Source organism: Oncorhynchus tshawytscha, linkage group LG09 (genome assembly GCF_018296145.1).
Source record: "Oncorhynchus tshawytscha isolate Ot180627B linkage group LG09, Otsh_v2.0, whole genome shotgun sequence".
NCBI classification, from domain to species: domain Eukaryota; kingdom Metazoa; phylum Chordata; class Actinopteri; order Salmoniformes; family Salmonidae; genus Oncorhynchus; species Oncorhynchus tshawytscha.
The window spans coordinates 21,984,488-22,004,109 of NC_056437.1; the positions used below are offsets into that span (position 1 = coordinate 21,984,488).

Genomic DNA, 19,622 nt, shown 5'->3' on the forward strand with positions numbered 1-19,622 from the left:
TTCTCTACAGTTTGCTCTGTAAATCATTGGTCTCCTGGTCACTCTCGACGTCAACAATCCCCTCTCTGCCAGGCTGGATGTCAAACTTAACACTGCAAACGACCACAACATTAAAAAACATTACGTACAATTTTGGCAACAATTTGCATTTTCTTTAGACTACAGTAGTATTTAGTTGAACACTGGTCTTACCTGCCCTGGACTACTTTAATACAGTGCTTCTTGTTGGCCAGCAGACAACTTGGTCAAGGCCTCAAACAGGTAGTCACACTGCAGCACCAGGTCCCCCTGAGCAAATAGACAATGCAACAATAGAAATGCAAATGTTCTACTATTCTATTCTGAAAATAATATGTGCAAAAGCTTAGTAGAAAAATATACATTTGTGCACATCAATGATAAGTGTTTTGCGCAGCCAACCTTTTGCTTGATATCCTCACATTGGACATGGAGGATCAGGAAGCTGTCACTCAGGTTGCTGACTGACACACCTGGAAGAACACACAGCCCAGATACTTAGAACAGTGGTTGAATGAACACAGTGCATTACACTGCGAGAACAAAAGGTGATACATGCACACACACCTAGGCAGCTTTATTCCTCTCCTTGGTGCTAACCTTTGAGGTTGTTGAACTCCACTGCTGTTTGATCTTGGCCTCCGCCACCAGGTAGGCTGCAGTTCCAGTGTAGATCAGCTGTCTGAAGCGAGGCCTGAAGCCATTCCTGTTGTATTTCACCACAGGAACACTGTACTGTGGGAAGGTATGGAGTTTACTTTAATTTGACCTTAAGGTTAAAAAAAAAGTTTAACTTTAACATAGCTTACTAAACTCCATTTGTTTACCTTGATGCGTTCTTGCCAAATCATCTGATAGGCTTTTATGTGGATGTCTTCCTCACCTGAGCAGAAAAGGCAACTGGTCAAAAATGCTGGTCATTATCACAGTGGCTGTCTGTAAGAGGCGCACAATTGGGCACATAATTCATCAGCACAAGGTCTCCGCCTCACTTATCCGGGTGTCCACAAATGATTTGCACACATTGTGAGGGTAAGTTCTCTTTTCTTCCTTTGAATAGGGAACTGGTCAATCCCTTGATTTGTAACTGGAAATGGGGTAAGCAACTGAGATGTATGGTGTGATTGAGGTGAGCCCTATAGTCAAATAGGGTACAAATCTGCATTAAATGACTTGTAGGGTAGGCTTACCTGTGATTCCTTGCACGTACTTCCGTAAAATGTGCTGAGTGTAGAGTTTCTTCAGCATCTGTGAGGCCTACAAGTACAAATGTATATAATGGGTGTACAGTATACTCATTACAGAGGAGGCTGGTGGGAGAAACTATAGGAGGACGGGCTCATTGTAATGGCTGGAAAATAAATGGAACAGACGTGTTTTCCATGTGTTTGATATCGTTCCATTTATTCCATTACAATGAGCCCATCCTCCTATAGCTCCTCACACCATCCTCCTCTGACTCATACCATGACACACAGGTGTGTAAAATAAGTTTAGAGAAAGTATTAAAGCACAGTCAATTCCCTATTGAGACTCACTTCCTGCATAATGGGGGGAGGGGTTAGCCAAGTGTTCTTGTCCAGAACTGTTTTGGGTAGATTCTCCTTGAGCTGTGTGAGGTAGGTTTGCCTGACTAACGCCAAATACTCTGTGTTGTCAACACGGGCTGGCGGATTTCTGGTCATGAAGCCCTTTGATGAACCTACAAAATATGATCACAAAGTACAACTGATTTTGTGGAGTATTTGTGGTAGATGTTGACCCTTTGTCTTTTGAGATATCTTCTGATCTTTGTCTCTTAATGACCTTGACAGCCCAGGCTCTCTTCTCCCTCTCTCTCCTGGCCTTCATGCCTTTCCAGCATGTCTCAATCCTAGTAGCTAATGAGACAACAAGACAGCTGATTAAGTCATAGTCTTGTATATCATATTATGCTAGTTCCAAGAAAGTCAAAGTAGAGACCTGCTTCTCTCTGTCTCATGTAGTCTCCCTTCACGCTGTAGCCTTTGTACTTTGCCTGGATCCTTGTAGCTGTAACATGAAGTGACATGTAAAACCTGACTTCTTTCCAATTCAATGCCATTTAACAATCAAATTCCAGAATTGAGGGGTCTGTCATCTATTGTTAGAAAAGCTAGAGCTAGTACCCACCCAGCTTATGCTTGCAGACCTCAAAGACATCTTCGGTGGCGAACAGAGTTCTGGGGCGGTGTGAAGATCTTGGTCCTTTTGTATCATAAATGACAGACAAGCCAGTGAGAAACAGCCAGACTGTGTTACCAGATGAACCCAAACCCATAATCCTGGAGACCACCTCACCTGCCCATCTTGTACTAATCAGGCTTGTAGCCCAGGTGCTTGATCAGGCACTCCACCCCCTCTGCGTCTGTATCTTTCCAGCTAGGCCAGGTGTCTGAACACAGGGGCTTGTACCTGAAGGAGACAACAGGAAACACCAGAGTGTTCAACAAACTAATGCAGCTATGTATCATAGCAGTTTATGCTGGACAGAGAGCAACTGCACACTATCTACAGAACTGTGAAGTGCAGGTTGTGTTGACCTCTGCAGGAAGATCTCATATCTCCAGCAGGAAGCAAAGCCAGCCCGTCTGACCCTCAGGTGCTCCATCAGCCCCAGGTACTTCACCTGGTGTCTCACCAACACGTCAAAGCGCCCTGCAGGAGGCGAGAGAGGTCACAAGGCTACAGGCATCAGGTCATGCACTATGAATGAATGCACCAAGTAACACTTTGTAGGCCATGCATGGGTCAGGTTCTGTTTGGTGTAATGGCCTCTACTGAGTATGTATGTGTGTTGGGTTTAGGCTAGTAGACTGTGGTTGGTCGTTAAGGTGATGAGGCCTCACCTGGCTCCTTGCCTTCGTTGGGCTTCATACAGCAGACATACCAGGGCTTCTTAGACATAAGCATCTCCGTTAGGCTGCTCTTAAACTGAGTGGCCACTTGAGAAGACAGCCATGATGATAAATATAGAAACTCATGGCAAGACCGGATCACTTTGGTGGCTCGTGTTATCAGAAAGTCTCTTTACTGTTTCAGGTCTCTTCTTGCTGTCTGGCTGAGTGGTGGGAAAGCAGTGTTTGATGATGGCATTCTTAGACTGACGTATGACCTAGTGGAAAGGTGGAAACATCCCCCAGCTAACAAATGGATAAACATCAACGCATCGTTCAACACTACAACATTTTAACAACAATTAAGCTCAACTAAGACTCTGGCACACTTAGGCAGTGTAAAATATGCAGGATGAACGATAAAGAACGGTCTTTTCAAAACCAAGAGGCAGTAGAACAAACACTCCCATAGTCCTCCCCCTTAACAGTCATGTCAGTCTATCCCAAAGCAATGCTTAACAATGAGCTCTTCTATAATTCACAGGTGGGCTTAACAATGAATAATATAGCAGTCGGCAGGAAGCAGATTCCTGACCGCAGCAGTGTCAGTGAGAGCCCTGGACACACCTCTTAAATGTTGCTGTACAGGAGAGGATGATTTTGTCCAGGAATCCTGGAAAAACAGGTATAGTGGAGAGTAAAAAACAGGCTGTTAACAGTGAGAGAAAAAGTGATGAGAAGTAGTGGAGACTCCTGGGAGGCTTATTGAAATAATATCAGAGAGACAAGAAACTGGGTTCATAAATGCTACTGGAATGTGGGGGAGCATGAAGTGTGTGTGAGAGGAAGGGCTGTAATTTTGGGGAACTCATCTCTCACCGACCACACAATATGTGACTTCCCCCGCGTAGTGTAAGAGGCGGGAAGTCTCCTCGATCCAGAGTCTTCCGGGTCGTCCGGTCAGCCAGTCTGTGTCTGCAGGATGTGGACAGAGAGAGAAGAGGATGTTCTAGTCCGGTGTTAGAGGCAAATTGTGACTCCTCCATCCTCAGCTGTCAGTTGTTGAACTCAGCATTGGAAAATGGGTCTTGTTAGGAATGTGTTACAATGCTCTATGTGAGACGGGTGGATGGCGCATGTGACAAAATGGGGGTGATCGCCCATCTCCTCCAGTTTCTCCAGGAAAGTCTCTTTTTTTTTCCGGCAAGTCAGTTAAGAGCAAATTCTTATTTTCAATGATGGCCTAGGAACAGTGGGTTAACTGCCTTGTTCAGGGGCAGAATGACAGATTTTTACCTTGTCAGCTCGGGGATTCGATCTTGCAACTTTTCGGTTACTAGTCCAACCCTTTAACCACTAGGCTACCTGCTGCTCCATGTCTGTGGCCTCCCCAGGACGTAGACACTCTTAATCCTAGTAGAGAGGAGACTGAACGTGTAGAGCTCAACCAATCCAAATCTATTGTCTGCCTGACTACATTTCTGTCTGACCATCAGTCGGTCTATCTACTCACTAGCACTGAAATTATGCCTTTAAATTTCTCCTCCACCAGGTCACAGATTATCTTGTTGTTGAAGTATGGCACTGGCATCCACTGAAAAACAACAATACAAAACATGCTTTATATCTGAAGCTGTGTAGCCTAGGCCAATCTGAGATTTTAGTAAAAGAGGAATATCTTCTTCAATCCCCTCCATCTCGTACTCCTCCTGCTCTGACTTCAGGGTCAACTGGATGAAGAGCTGCTGCAGTTTCTCGTTACAGTAGTTGATGCAGAACTGCTCAAAGCTGAAACAGAGTCAAGTCATTAGGCTCATAATCTCTGACACTCTAAAAGTCACTGTCCAAAACTGACCCGCTGTGTCTCCCCTCACCTGTTCACATTAAACACCTCAAACCCATAGATGCCCAGCAGACCAATCACTGTCTTCCTGGAGCAATCCTACATGGATGCACAATACCAGTCAGCCTCCTATGTCTACTTACTGTATATCCTATACCTGTTAACAGCGTCTAAATTGGTTAGATTTAGTATTAGGGACATTATCACTCATTGGTGGAGCACTGAAGAGGGACACTCGCCTTGTTTGCTAAAGATTCATTGAGCTTGTTGACCAGCCAGGTGAACGTGCGGCCATAGATGGCTTTAGCTAGAGCGTCCTTGGCATATACTGCATGGTCAATGGTGAAGGGTCTGAGCACCTGGCCAGAACAGCAGACAAACCACAGAGATTGGGTTTACTGTGGTGGTAAAGTTTTATGAATAACTCTGCAAAACAGTAGCATCTCCCTCACCTCCTCTAACCTTGCCTAAATCTTCCTGTGGGTCAATCCAACCTGTATCTCCTGTGCAGGAATGCCTAGCAACTACACAACAGAAAAACAACCAATCACACACCACCAAATACTCTCATTGCGAAGGGGATCCCTTCATCTGAAAAGATGTCATAATGTCTGAAAACAGAGAGTACTCTAGCAGTTTTCTGTGGTATAAGTACTGCTAAATTGAGTGACTGTCCATTAGTGTGTAGTTTGCTGTCAGAATATGTCTCACCTTGGACAGCCAATGTATCTCTGTACTGTTGTTGTGAGTGGTGTATCCCAGAGAGTCAGCCACAAACTTAACATTTCCCAGGTGAAGTACACTAGCAATGATTGCAAACAGGCTCTACATCATGGGTCAGAGAAGACACCGGTTGGTCATAAGTGATAATTCATGATAAATGATATGATCTGATAGAGAGATTAGGACTCACCTCTATATTGCTCTCACTGAACTCTATGACACTGAGGTCTTTCCGTACCGTCTTCCAGTCACTCTTGTCATTGATTGAGCTGACTTTGGCACATTCCCCCTGGATGAGACAGGAGATAACTGTCTTGATGATGACGGCCCACTCCATGGAAACGTTGATTGTTTGTCTCTTTTATACATATTCATACTGTTCAATTGTAAAGGTCCTCACCTGTACCAGGTAGCTGTAGTGTTGATAGGTTACCTCTCCCACCTGTACCAGGTAGCTGTAGTGTTGATAAGGTACCTCTCCCACCTGTACCAGGTAGCTGTAGTGTTGATAAGTTACCTCTCCCACCTGTACCAGGTAGCTGTAGTGTTGATAAGGTACCTCTCCCACCTGTACCAGGTAGCTGTAGCATTGATAAGGTACCTCTCCCACCTGTACCAGGTAGCTGTAGCTGTGTTGATAAGGTACCTCTCCCACCTGTACCAGGTAGCTGTCCCAGCAGTGTTGATAAGGTACCTCTCCCACCTGTACCAGGTAGCTGTAGTGTTGATAGATTACCTCTCCCACCTGTACCAGGTAGCTGTAGTGTTGATAAGCATTGATAAGGTACCTCTCCCACCTGTTCCAGGTAGCTGTAGTGTTGATAAGGTACCTCTCCCACCTGTACCAGGTAGCTACCAGGTAGCATTGATAAGGTACCTCTCCCACCTGTGATAGGTACCTCTCCCAGGTACCTCTCCCACCTGTACCAGGTAGCTGTAGTGTTGATAAGGTACCTCTCCCACCTGTACCAGGTAGCTGTAGTGTTGATAAGGTACCTCTCCCACCTGTACCAGGTAGCTGTACCAGGTGCTTAGCATTGATAATTACCTCTCCCACCTGTACCAGGTAGCTGTACCTGTGTAGCTGTAGTGTTGATAGATTACCTCTCCCACCTGTACCAGGTAGCTGTAGTGTTGATGTACCTCTCCCACCTGTACCAGGTAGCTGTAGTGTTGATAAGGTACCTCTCCCACCTGTACCAGGTAGCTGTAGTGTTGATAGATTACCTCTCCCACCTGTACCAGGTAGCTGTAGTGTTGATAAGGTACCTCTCCCACCTGTACCAGGTAGCTGTAGTGTTGATAGATTACCTCTCCCACCTGTACCAGGTAGCTGTAGTGTTGATAAGGTACCTCTCCCACCTGTACCAGGTAGCTGTAGTGTTGATAAGGTACCTCTCCCACCTACCAGGTAGCTGTCCCACCTGTACCAGGTAGCTGTAGCATTGATAAGTTACCTCTCCCACCTGTACCAGGTAGCTGTAGCATTGATAAGTTACCTCTCCCACCTGTACCAGGTACTGTAGCATTAATAAGTTACCTCTCCCACCTGTACCAGGTAGCTGTAGCAGTGTCCCACCTGTACCAGGTAGCTGTAGGTACCTCTCCCACCTGTACCAGGTAGCTGTAGCATTGATAAGTTACCTCTCCCACCTGTACCAGGTAGCTGTAGCATTGATACCTCTCCCACCTGTAAGTTAGGTAGCCTCTCCCACCTGTACCAGGTAGCTGTAGTGTTGATAAGTTACCTCTCCCACCTGTACCAGGTAGCTGTAGTGTTGATAGATTACCTCTCCCACCTGTACCAGGTAGCTGTAGTGTTGATAAGGTACCTCTCCCACCTGTACCAGGTAGCTGTAGTGTTGATAAGGTACCTCTCCCACCTGTACCAGGTAGCTGTAGTGTTGATAGATTACCTCTCCCACCTGTACCAGGTAGCTGTAGTGTTGATAAGGTACCTCTCCCACCTGTACCAGGTAGCTGTAGTGTTGATAGATTACCTCTCCCACCTGTACCAGGTAGCTGTAGTGTTGATAAGGTACCTCTCCCACCTGTACCAGGTAGCTGTAGTGTTGATAAGGTACCTCTCCCACCTGTACCAGGTAGCTGTAGCATTGATAAGTTACCTCTCCCACCTGTACCAGGTAGCTGTAGCATTGATAAGTTACCTCTCCCACCTGTACCAGGTAGCTGTAGCATTGATAAGTTACCTCTCCCACCTGTATCAGGTAGCTGTAGCATTGATAAGTTACCTCTCCCACCTGTACCAGGTAGCTGTAGCATTGATAAGTTACCTCTCCCACCTGTACCAGGTAGCTGTAGCATTGATAAGTTACCTCTCCCACCTGTACCAGGTAACTGTAGCATTAATAAGTTACCTCTCCCACCTGTACCAGGTAGCTGTAGCATTGATAAGTTACCTCTCCCACCTGTACCAGGTAGCTGTAGCATTAATAAGTTACCTCTCCCACCTGTACCAGGTAACTGTAGCATTAATAAGTTACCTCTCCCACCTGTACCAGGTAGCTGTAGCATTGATAAGGTACCTCTCCCACCTGTACCAGGTAGCTGTAGCATTGATAAGGTACCTCTCCCACCTGTACCAGGTAGCTGTAGCATTGATAAGGTACCTCTCCCACCTGTACCAGGTAGCTGTAGCGTTGATAAGTTACCTCTCCCACCTGTACCAGGTAGCTGTAGCGTTGATAAGGTACCTCTCCCACCTGTACCAGGTAGCTGTAGCATTGATACGGTACCTCTCCCACCTGTACCGGGTAGCTGTAGCATTGATAAGTTACCTCTCCCACCTGTACCAGGTAACTGTAGCATTGACAATTCCTCTCCAGACCCAGCCAGCATAGCAGGTCCTCCTCTCCTCCCTCCACTAGCTGGTAGAAGATGTGGAAGTTTCTCTCTCCATGGTTCTGATGCACCACCCGGGACTTCTCCAGTAGATAACTGAGGATGTGGCCACCAACAGCTTCCCCCTAGGGGGAGTACAGACCATTAAAGATCGAACAGTCATTTTTTTATGTTCCTCTGATGTTTTACTATGGGAATTCTGTGCTCAACCTCATGGCACTTACCACGTGATCAAACTGAATGTCTATGTACTTCCCAAAGTGGCTTGAGTTGTCATTCTTCTTCCAAAAGCCTGAGAGAGGTACACACTATATTATCAGTCATTGTATTTGTACATGGCAGTGCAGAAACATAATGTTAATTTCTCATGTCATCACATATGCTTTACTATGGTATTCACCTTAAGCACAGGGTTGGAGAGCAGCAGTCGGTCTTGGACATTGTCCAGCAGTTTGGTACTGGGGCAGCTCACAGCGTAGAACTGCAGGATCTTCTTGCAGGCCTCCGTCTTTCCGGCTCCACTCTCCCCTGAAATCAAGATGAAGTGGTTGTTGGTCTCTGTTAACATGGTGCGGTAGACATTGTCTGCCAGGGCGTAGCTGAAAGGGAGGGCAATGAAGTAGAGGTTCAGTAATACTGCTGATGGATATACTGTAGATACATAGGCAGCACTGTATAGCATATCTTGTGGCGCACACATACAAGCAAACACATATGTTATACATGTAGACATGCAACTTACATATGGGGTGGAAGCACAAAAAAGTACACTCCCTACCAACGTAGGTCTGTGGGAAATGTATTAGAATGAACATTATGAGAGATGTCTGCATGGGTGCAACAAGAATGTAGTGTGCTTGTTATCTACATGACCTTACAGAAAGTAAGGTAGCTCCCCCTGTAGGTACAGCACAGCAGAGCAAAGTGCCAGTTCAATTAGGGGAGAAACACTGTTTTCCCTGGCGCGTTGTGTTCTTGAGTTAGGGTGGCTTTTTGGCCGAGAGGAAGGCAATGGGATATCTCCGGAGTGTGTGTAGGCGATAGACTCATGGAAATTAGGTTCTGGTGAAAGTGTTTCCTCAAGTTGTCCAGGAAGGCACTCTCACTGGTGTAGGCATTCAGCATAACAAAATCCTGGATGTCCATGTGATCCCGGGCCGTAAGGGAGCCCTCCACGTCCCGAAGGATCCGGTTACAGTGCTCCTCCAGGCTCTGACCAATCAGAGACAGGGTCCAGGACAGTTGAGTTGATATCTTATATGCAAATGCCCCCAAAGCACAACATAACAATACTGTCACAAATCCCATCAGGGCATGACAGTTGTAAACTAGTAACGACAACCAGATGACAAATCATTTATCTGCTGTATTCTTTTCAGACCAAAAAAATACACTTTTTTATATTAGTGACATGTTTTCACAGCAATAACTCAAGGAACCTTTCACTGCCAAAAGACTCATGTCCTGTCCCTCTGTGTTCTGTTTTCCTTGGAGTTATCTGCATCTGTCAGGTCTGACACCGTGCCACTCAGTGCTCGTTGACACACAGATACAGGCAATCTTGCCTTAAACCAGTTAATTTCCTCTCAACGTGTCCTCCTCTCTTAGCCTCGCAAAGACGTCTGATCCCGCAAGTTTACATTAAACGCTACGCTTGCGGGATCAGGCGGCTTCGCGTAGCTACTCATCACTGGCCTGTGTGTGGGCCTTGACCACATCCCCTGCACATGACAGATAGGAGTTCCTATCATTCCTATCTAATCTGCTTCCATGTTCCTCAAGGAGCAATCCGTCTCTTGTCACTGTTTACAGAGGATACACACGTCCCCCTCCCCACACAAATATAGTGCAAACTCCACCCATTTACCCCAAAAGCAGGGTCAAAACACAGACCAACTCCAAAGCTGTTGCACTGAAATCAACTCTTAGAAATGCTAATAATGGTATCCCTATGACAGCATTAATAATGTGTAATTTACAATACTTTTGTGCTTCCATAATTTATATTCTGAACAGAAGCCACACGTTACTGTTATGAAAATCCAATTGTTGCTGAAGTTTCATACCCCAAACAATTGAGCCCTTGGACAACAATATGCAGATCTGTTCTCCCTAATTACAGTGCTATTCCTATTTTCTTTTAACAAAGGTGTTCAAAGTAATGCATTTCAAAGTCCCTGCCGTGAGTGGAAATCATTGGTCTCAGACTGCTGTGAGCTCCAATCCCCTTTTATACTGAACATCTGGATTTATTTAAGAGAAAGGACCATATAGAAGGAAACATTGACATATTGCCCCCTCCATTTCCACCAATAGGAAGCCATCAATACACAACAAAATGAGAGAGAAAGGAAGCAGAAATGGTCTGTGTGTGTCTAGGTGTGGAGTCATGTATTTATTAATGACTAAGTCTTACTAATGACATAAAGGTGAGAAACTGCTACATGTAACGTTACAGTAAAGACAATGATTCCACTGTTCTATGGCTACTCTCCCTCCAAATACCTTTACACCAAATGACCCCCTTCTTGTCCTGCTCAGCAAAGCACTGTATGGCAATCTCCCTCTGGACTCTTATTTTTAGGGGAAACAGGGCTATTTTCAGCCCCTCTTACAGGAAAGTAACACTACCAGTCCCAGTTACCAGGTGGAAGATGGCCCAAGGGCACCAACACACAAGGCAATTCATCAATTTAGTTATTTACATTGTGCCTTCCTGATGCCATTTCCCTAGGGAAAGAATGAAGGACATGCTTCCCGCTGGGCAGACATGGAATGAATCAACGTTGTTGCAACGTCATTTGTCAACCTATTGTGATGTGGAATCTACCTGGAAAAACCTTTGGATTTGAAAAAAATAATCAACCAGTTTTCATCTCATTTCAACCAGCATTGTAAACATTGAAATTAGGGTAAAAATATACTGACTTAATCTGACTAACAGGTTATTATATCAATCTAATTTCAACAATCATTTTTATTTTCTTTATATAACCTTTATTTAACTAGGCAATCATCAGAACTATGTGGAAGGCCAGCATCCCGGAGTCGCCTCTTCACTGTTGACATTGAGTCTGGTGTTTTGCAGGTACAATTAAATGAACTGCCAGTTAAGGACTTGTGAGGCGTCTGTTTCTCAAACTAGACACTCTAATGTACTTGTCCTCAACTTAACCCGATAGAAATATGTACTCTCTCAGAGCTAAACTCAGCAAAAAAAGAAACGTCCTCTCACTGTCAACTGCGTTTATTTTCAGCAAACTTAACATGTGTAAATATTTGTATGAACATAACAATATTCAACAACTGAGACATGAACTGAACAAGTTCCACAGACATGTGACTAACAGAAATGGAATAATGTGTCCCTGAACAAAATCAAAAGTAACAGTCAGTATCTGGTGTGGCCACCAGCTGCATTAAGTACTGCAGTGCATCTCCTCCTCATGGACTACACCAGATTTGCCCATTCTTGCTGTGAGATGTTACCCCACTCTTCCACCAAGGCACCTGCAACTTCCTGGACATTTCTGGGGGGAATGGGCCCAGCCCTCACCCTCCGATCCAACAGGTCCCAGACGTGCTCAATGAGATTGAGATCCGGGCTCTTCGCTGACCATGGCAGAACACTGACATTCCTGCCTTGCAGGAAATTACACACAGAACGAGCAGTTTGGCTGGTGGCATTGTCATGCTGGAGGGTCATGTCAGGATGAGCCTGCAGGAAGGGTACCACAAGAGGGAGGAGGATGTCTTCCCTGTAACGCACAGCGTTGAGATTGCATGCAATGACAACAAGCTCAGTCTGATGATGCTGTGACACACTGCCTCAGACCAAGACAGACCCTCCACCTCCAAATCGATCCCGCTCCAGAGTACAGGCCTCGGTGTAACGCTCATTCCTTCGTTGATAAACACAAATCCGACCATCACCCCTGGTGAGATAAAACCGCTACTCGTCAGCGAAGAGCACTTTTTGCCAGTCCTGTCTGGTCCAGCAATGGTGGGTTTGTGCCCATAGGCAAAGTTGTTGCCGGTGATGTCTGGTGAGGACCTGTCTTACAACAGGCCTACAAGCCCTCAGTCCAGCCTCTCTCAGCCTATTGTGGACAGTCTGAGCACTGATGGAGGGATTGTGCGTTCCTGGTGTAACTCGGGCAGTTGTTGTTGCCATCCTGTACTTGTCCCGCAGGAGTGATGTTCGGATGTACCGATCCTGTGCAGGTGTTGTTACACGTGGTCTGCCACTGCGAGGACGATCGGCTGTCCGCCCTGTCTCCCTGTAGCGCTGTCTTAGGCGGCTCACAGTACAGACATTGCAATTTATTGCTCTGGCCACATCTGCAGTCCTCATGCCTCCTTGCAGCATGCATAAGGCACGTTCACGCAGATGAGCAGGGACCCTGGGCATCTTTCTTTTGGTGTTTTTCAGAGTCAGTAGAAAGGCCTCTTTAGCGTCCTAAGTTTTCATAACTGTGACCTTAAGACAGTAACAGCTTACAGACGGTAGGCATTTAACAACCGTTCCACCGGTGCATGTTCATTAATTGTTTATGGTTCATTGAACAAGCATGGGAAACAGTGTTTAACCTTTACATTGCAGATCTGTGAAGTTATTTGGATTTTTACAAATTATCTTTGAAAGACAGGGTCCTGAACGTTTCTTTTTTTGCTGAGTTTATATGTATATCTTCTAAGCTACAGTGAATAGTTTACTATAGGAGCTGTGTGGTAAACGTAGGGGCATGATTTGAAAGCTCATGGTCCCAAGGCTCACACCCAGACCTCCACCATGCTACCAGAAGACATAGAATTCTAAAGCTGCTTAAAACACGAGCCCTCCAGGATGTATTTCTGAGAACACAGGGGGGCAGAGAAGTGCAAAAAAAACGTTTTCAATCCACCACTCTAAGAAAAAAAAACCTTCCTCTTCCAACCCCCATTCTCCCACCCTCTACCTGGCACAGCAACCCATCACATCTTACAAGGTTGCCAGCTCTGCAACAATGAAAACCTCTTTTATTCAATTCTATAGTACTTTTCCCCCTGAACTGCAAGAAAGGCTCTTTCAATGTTCTGTAATGTGGAGAAAACATCCATTAAAAGATGCCCCTCCAATCCATCTTGTATGTGAAAAGCATTTTTGGTCATGTGAATAAGAAGATGGAAACCTTTTTAAAGAGCCGTCTACAATCCAGTTCACACATTCAGCCAGTATGTCTATTCAGTAATTATTCATTAGAAAACATTCAACGTCACAGTCAATTTCACACTCAGCAGTCAAAACACAAAAGAGTTTTGGCCTACTTACTGCAAGCAGGGTAATGCTGAGGGGAACGACAGAGCAAGAGAAAGCACAACAGGGGGTATGGGTGACGGTTGGGTGATGGGGGGGTGTAATCTTCTAATATGTGAACCCCAAAAGCAAGTATTTATATGTCAAGGAACAGACTATAAAGGAGAAGTAATGGTCTCAGACTTGCTGAGCTATGACACCTATAGTTATCATGAGGAACAAAACAATAGAAAATATTTTTTAGTCTTCTGATTTCATTACTACTGAATTGTTATTCCGATCCTCAAGGAATGTGGGTAACTGGGTTAGGGATGTGGAAGAGGTGGGGGGTTGATTTCTCCCACCTTTGAGCTACTATTTATTTTGCACTCTCCTCCCCTCCAGAATCCCTCCCTCCGATCTCCTCCCAGCCCAGCATCATGTTAAACCAATGAGACAGGTGAACAACATCACTGAAGGCGCCCCATTTGAGATGTCAGAATCAATCTGACAAAACAGAAGGAGGCGATGGGGATCAAACCTCCCTTTCTCCCTTCCTTAGCATAAACAAGGGAACTGGACCCTTCTTATCCACATTGAAAGTGAAAATGTCTTGAAATTCCATTCTCTCGCTCTGTGCACGAGTACGTGCATACATGCTTGTGTGAGATAAAGTTTCTCTTTGCACTTGTGTTTGACACACTCTTAATTGCTGAAAATGGAAGGACCATTAAATTATACACATTAATGGAACCTAATGGTAATGGCAAACAGGAGAGAGTGACATCTTTTCAAAAAGTCTGAAACAGGTGATAACTCACACAAAGAATAGAGAGAGAGATGTAGAGAGACAGGGATGTGGAGAGGGAGGGAGGGAGAGAGAGAGGGATGTGGAGAGAAAAATAGAGAGAGGGATGTAGAGAGAGAGGGATGTGGAGAAGTGTGTGTATATATACAATGCCTTGCGAAAGTATTCGGCCCCCTTGAACTTTGCGACCTTTTGCCACATTTCAGGCTTCAAACATAAAGATATAAAACTGTATTTTTTTGTGAAGAATCAACAACAAGTGGGACACAATCATGAAGTGGAACGACATTTATTGGATATTTCAAACTTTTTTAACAAATCAAAAACTGAAAAATTGGGCGTGCAAAATTATTCAGCCCCCTTAAGTTAATACTTTGTAGCGCCACCTTTTGCTGCGATTACAGCTGTAAGTCGCTTGGGGTATGTCTCTATCAGTTTTGCACATCGAGAGACTGACATTTTTTCCCATTCCTCCTTGCAAAACAGCTCGAGCTCAGTGAGGTTGGATGGAGAGCATTTGTGAACAGCAGTTTTCAGTTCTTTCCACAGATTCTCGATTGGATTCAGGTCTGGACTTTGACTTGGCCATTCTAACACCTGGATATGTTTATTTTTGAACCATTCCATTGTAGATTTTGCTTTATGTTTTGGATCATTGTCTTGTTGGAAGACAAATCTCCGTCCCAGTCTCAGGTCTTTTGCAGACTCCATCAGGTTTTCTTCCAGAATGGTCCTGTATTTGGCTCCATCCATCTTCCCATCAATTTTAACCATCTTCCCTGTCCCTGCTGAAGAAAAGCAGGCCCAAACCATGATGCTGCCACCACCATGTTTGACAGTGGGGATGGTGTGTTCAGGGTGATGAGCTGTGTTGCTTTTACGCCAAACATAACGTTTTGCATTGTTGCCAAAAAGTTCAATTTTGGTTTCATCTGACCAGAGCACCTTCTTCCACATGTTTGGTGTGTCTCCCAGGTGGCTTGTGGCAAACTTTAAACAACACTTTTTATGGATATCTTTAAGAAATGGCTTTCTTCTTGCCACTCTTCCATAAAGGCCAGATTTGTGCAATATACGACTGATTGTTGTCCTATGGACAGAGTCTCCCACCTCAGCTGTAGATCTCTGCAGTTCATCCAGAGTGATCATGGGCCTCTTGGCTGCATCTCTGATCAGTCTTCTCCTTGTATGAGCTGAAAGTTTAGAGGGACGGCCAGGTCTTGGTAGATTTGCAGTGGTCTGATACTCCTTCCATTTCAATATTATCGCTTGCACAGTGCTCCTTGGGATGTTTAAAGCTTGGGAAATCTTTTTGTATCCAAATCCGGCTTTAAACTTCTTCACAACAGTATCTCGGACCTGCCTGGTGTGTTCCCTGTTCTTCATGATGCTCTCTGCGCTTTTAACGGACCTCTGAGACTATCACAGTGCAGGTGCATTTATACGGAGACTTGATTACACACAGGTGGATTGTATTTATCATCATTAGTGTCACACCCTGACCATAGTTTGCTTTGTATGTTTCTATGTTTTGGTTGGTTAGGGTGTGAGCTGGGTGGGCATTCTATGTTACATGTCTAGTTTGTCTAGTTCTATGTTTGGCCTGATATGGTTCTCAATCAGAGGCAGGTGTTCGTCATTGTCTCTGATTGGGAACCATATTTAGGTAGCCTGTTTGGTGTTGGGTTTTGTGGGTGATTGGCCTTGTAACTGTCTAGTGTTAGTTTGCACCAGTTTAGGCTGTTTCGGTTTTCACATTACGTTTTCGTATTGATTTGTGTTTACTTTGTTTTTATTAAACATGAATCTCAATAGCCACGCCGCATTTTGGTCCGACTCTCTTTGCCATACAGAAAACCGTGACAATTAGTCATTTAGGTCAACATTGGATCATTCAGAGTTCCTCACTGAACTTCTGGAGAGAGTTTGCTGCACTGAAAGTAAAGGGGCTGAATAATTTTGCACGCCCAATTTTTCAGTTTTTGATTTGTTAAAAAAGTTTGAAATATCCAATAAATGTCGTTCCACTTCATGATTGTGTCCCACTTGTTGTTGATTCTTCACAAAAAAATACAGTTTTATATCTTTATGTTTGAAGCCTGAAATGTGGCAAAAGGTCGCAAAGTTCAAGGGGGCCGAATACTTTCGCAAGGCACTGTATATATATATAGAGAGAGATTTGGAGTGAGAGGGTGGAGAGAAGGATGTGGAGAGAGAGGGGGGGGGAGGAGGGACTGAGGGATAGAGAGAGATATTTGGAGAGCGGGATGTGGAGAGAAATAGGTGTGGGTAGAGAGGGATGACACTAGCAAAGGTGGAAAATGAACAACAACACACCTACATTTAATGGCAGGCTAAAGCGGAACAGGAAAGCCTATCTGACCGAGTGGCAATCACCCTAGAGACCAGCCCATTGTCCCAGGCTCTCCACTTTGGGACAGGATCCTGTTACTCTGTCACAAAGTGACCGTTAGGCTCCTGAAAGAGAGCACTCCTCATGGGCCACAGACTGACACCACACATCACATCACCCATGTCAACACACACATGTTTAGGGGGCTCCAGGTGTCCGGAGAAACCTGAGAGTCACGGTTCTGTATCTCATCCTACAATGGTTCCTTTTTATAGCTTCAATTGTAGAGATCAAATACAGCATACTATAATGTGGTAGAAAACAGTACCATAAACAGTATGTATTTTACCATTGTATTACATATTTTTCCAAAGTCTGGCAAAGGTTGAAGCTCAACGTGGTGGTCTTCATAAGTGGTGAGCAAGGCACTTAGCGCTAATTGCTCCTGTAAGTCGCTCTGAGGGTCTGCTAAATGACAAAAATAATAATAATAACATTGGGGAACAGTCATTTTTTCTATCAAACAGAGGGAAAGCACACAGACACACTAAAAAACACACCGCAGTATTACCACACTCATCTCCAAAGCCATGTGAGTCATGGTTGAATCTGTCTTGTAATGGATCAAACAACTTAGAACTATCGTCCCCGATTTCGCATTAAAGAGGGACTCTCGTCCTGGGGCTGTTCTAGCAACCGAGCAACACTCTCATTCTAGAGCTACTTTTAGCCTCTGGCGACTCAGACGCAGGTATGTCCCTTTGACCGTAACACCTCACTGTCACACTGCTTTCCTCTGTCCCTCTGACTTCCATGCTCTCTGACAGAACTGGCCAGGTTCTGGGGACCAGGGGAGCGGTTCGTGGGGAGTTTCTCCATGTGAACTAGTACTTCCTGCTGGAGCGTTTCTCCGGTCCTGTCCATGCTGAGACCATACATGCTGAGACCACACTGAGACCACGCTGAGACCTTGCTGAGACCATACTGAGACCACACTGAGACCACGCTGAGACCACACTGAGACCACGCTGAGACCATGCTGAGACCATACTGAGACCACGCTGAGACCACGCTGAGACCACACTGAGACCACGCTGAGACCACACTGAGACCACGCTGAGACCATGCTGAGACCACACTGAGACCACGCTGAGACCACACTGAGACCACGCTGAGACCACACTGAGACCACGCTGAGACCATGCTGAGACCACACTGAGACCACGCTGAGACCACACTGAGACCACGCTGAGACCATGCTGAGATCATACTGAGCTAGTTGGCTCTGGATGCTCTAAGATAGTTAGTTAGTTCATCATTCATGAAGCCTAGGCAGGAAGGTCTTATTCAGTGCTTCACATGAGTGTCCATTGACACACAATGTGTGTGTGTGTGTGTGTGTGTGTGTGTGTGTGTGTGTGTGTGTGTGTGTGTGTGGTGTGTGTGTGTGTGTGTGTTTGTGTGCATGGGTGTGTGCGTCAGTGTGTGTATGCGTGCATGTAAAACACAAGGATTCAGAAACTATCTGCTCCAAGCCCCAGTGCAGGTATTGTGTTTACTGATCTTTGAATAGGCAGATACATTTCTGACTAATTATAAACCACTCATAAATACCAAGGTGAAGCTACAGTGACAGGCCTGTTGGGATGAAACTATTGTCCTCTCAGTGCATCTTAAAACTGCTGTCAATACCAGCCTGTGCTTTTCCCTGTCATCTTAAAAATTATATATCAAGTTTGTTCTCATTTTTATTCAAACAGATCATACATGATTTAACTAACCATAAATAAGTTATTGATCGACATTGTTATCCAGAACGATTATTTAAGATTAAGAAAAAACAAAGTATAGATGATCACCTTCCCTGTCTTGTGGATTAGTACGAAGTAATGTGTTATGTTGTGACATGCTTGACAGAAGCGTAACATTGCCCTCTCATTCCGACTGTTTCAAATGTAAAGTTGAGCATCCTGTAAACATTAACAAAGGCATCTTGCATTACAGCCACACTAATTAAACAGAGAGGAGACATTCAAAACAAAGGACATATATTTTAGACACTACTAAAAATCAGAACAGAAGGGATAACTTGACTCCCACTATATCAACTTAAGTTATATACTTCCCAAACAATGTTACAGAGAGGCTTACATTCCCAGAGACTACTGTAACATTTAAGGTAATTTATGGGAAACACTGAACCATTTTGAGCAGTTCATTTTCTGTTTGGTTGCAGCCCCCTACCAAATATCCACCCATATATACCCTCCAGCCTGTGGTTAGACTTGTCTAGCCTTAACAAGCTTTGTGCTACCTACCCACAGCTCTCTGATTTAACATGAGTCCCTGTAAAATCCAATTACACCAGAGTTAGGGGGTTGATTTTCCCATTACAGATTTCATGCTGAGTTTGAGGGCTACGATTTGATAACCCCACACATCAGCCCTCTTTCCCCTCTCTCACACAAACTCTAATTTTCTCCTCTTCCTGACACTTTATGTCTCTGTAATAAGGGGGAACAAGCCGTATACCCTAGTCATCAAAGTCTACTCCAGTCAAGAGGTAAGGTCATCATCCTCAACCAACCTCTGTCCTACCTTACTCTCATTCTATCATTCAATGAAATGGGATATCAGATCCCGTACACAGCAATGGTTTTTCATTGTTCTACCTTATCATCAATAGGGGGCAGCAGTAGCCTTGAAGTTGGAGAAGCTGGCTTTTAACCAAAGGGTTGCTGGTTCAAATCCCAGGGCAATGTGCCCACGAACAAGGCACTTAACCACACAATACACACACCTTTTCCTGCAGCAGGGCACCAATGTACCAAAGACCCCCGCACACCATAAAAACACAGGTAGTTACACATACACACACGCAAAAC

At 44.8% G+C, this 19,622-nt stretch overlaps 1 pseudogene; it reads right to left on the reverse strand.

Annotated features, from left to right (window-relative positions):
* Nucleotides 1–4: 4 nt before the first annotated feature.
* On the reverse strand, nt 5–17,940 carry LOC112257280 (annotated as a pseudogene).
* Between the last annotated feature and the right edge of the window lie 1,682 nt (nt 17,941–19,622).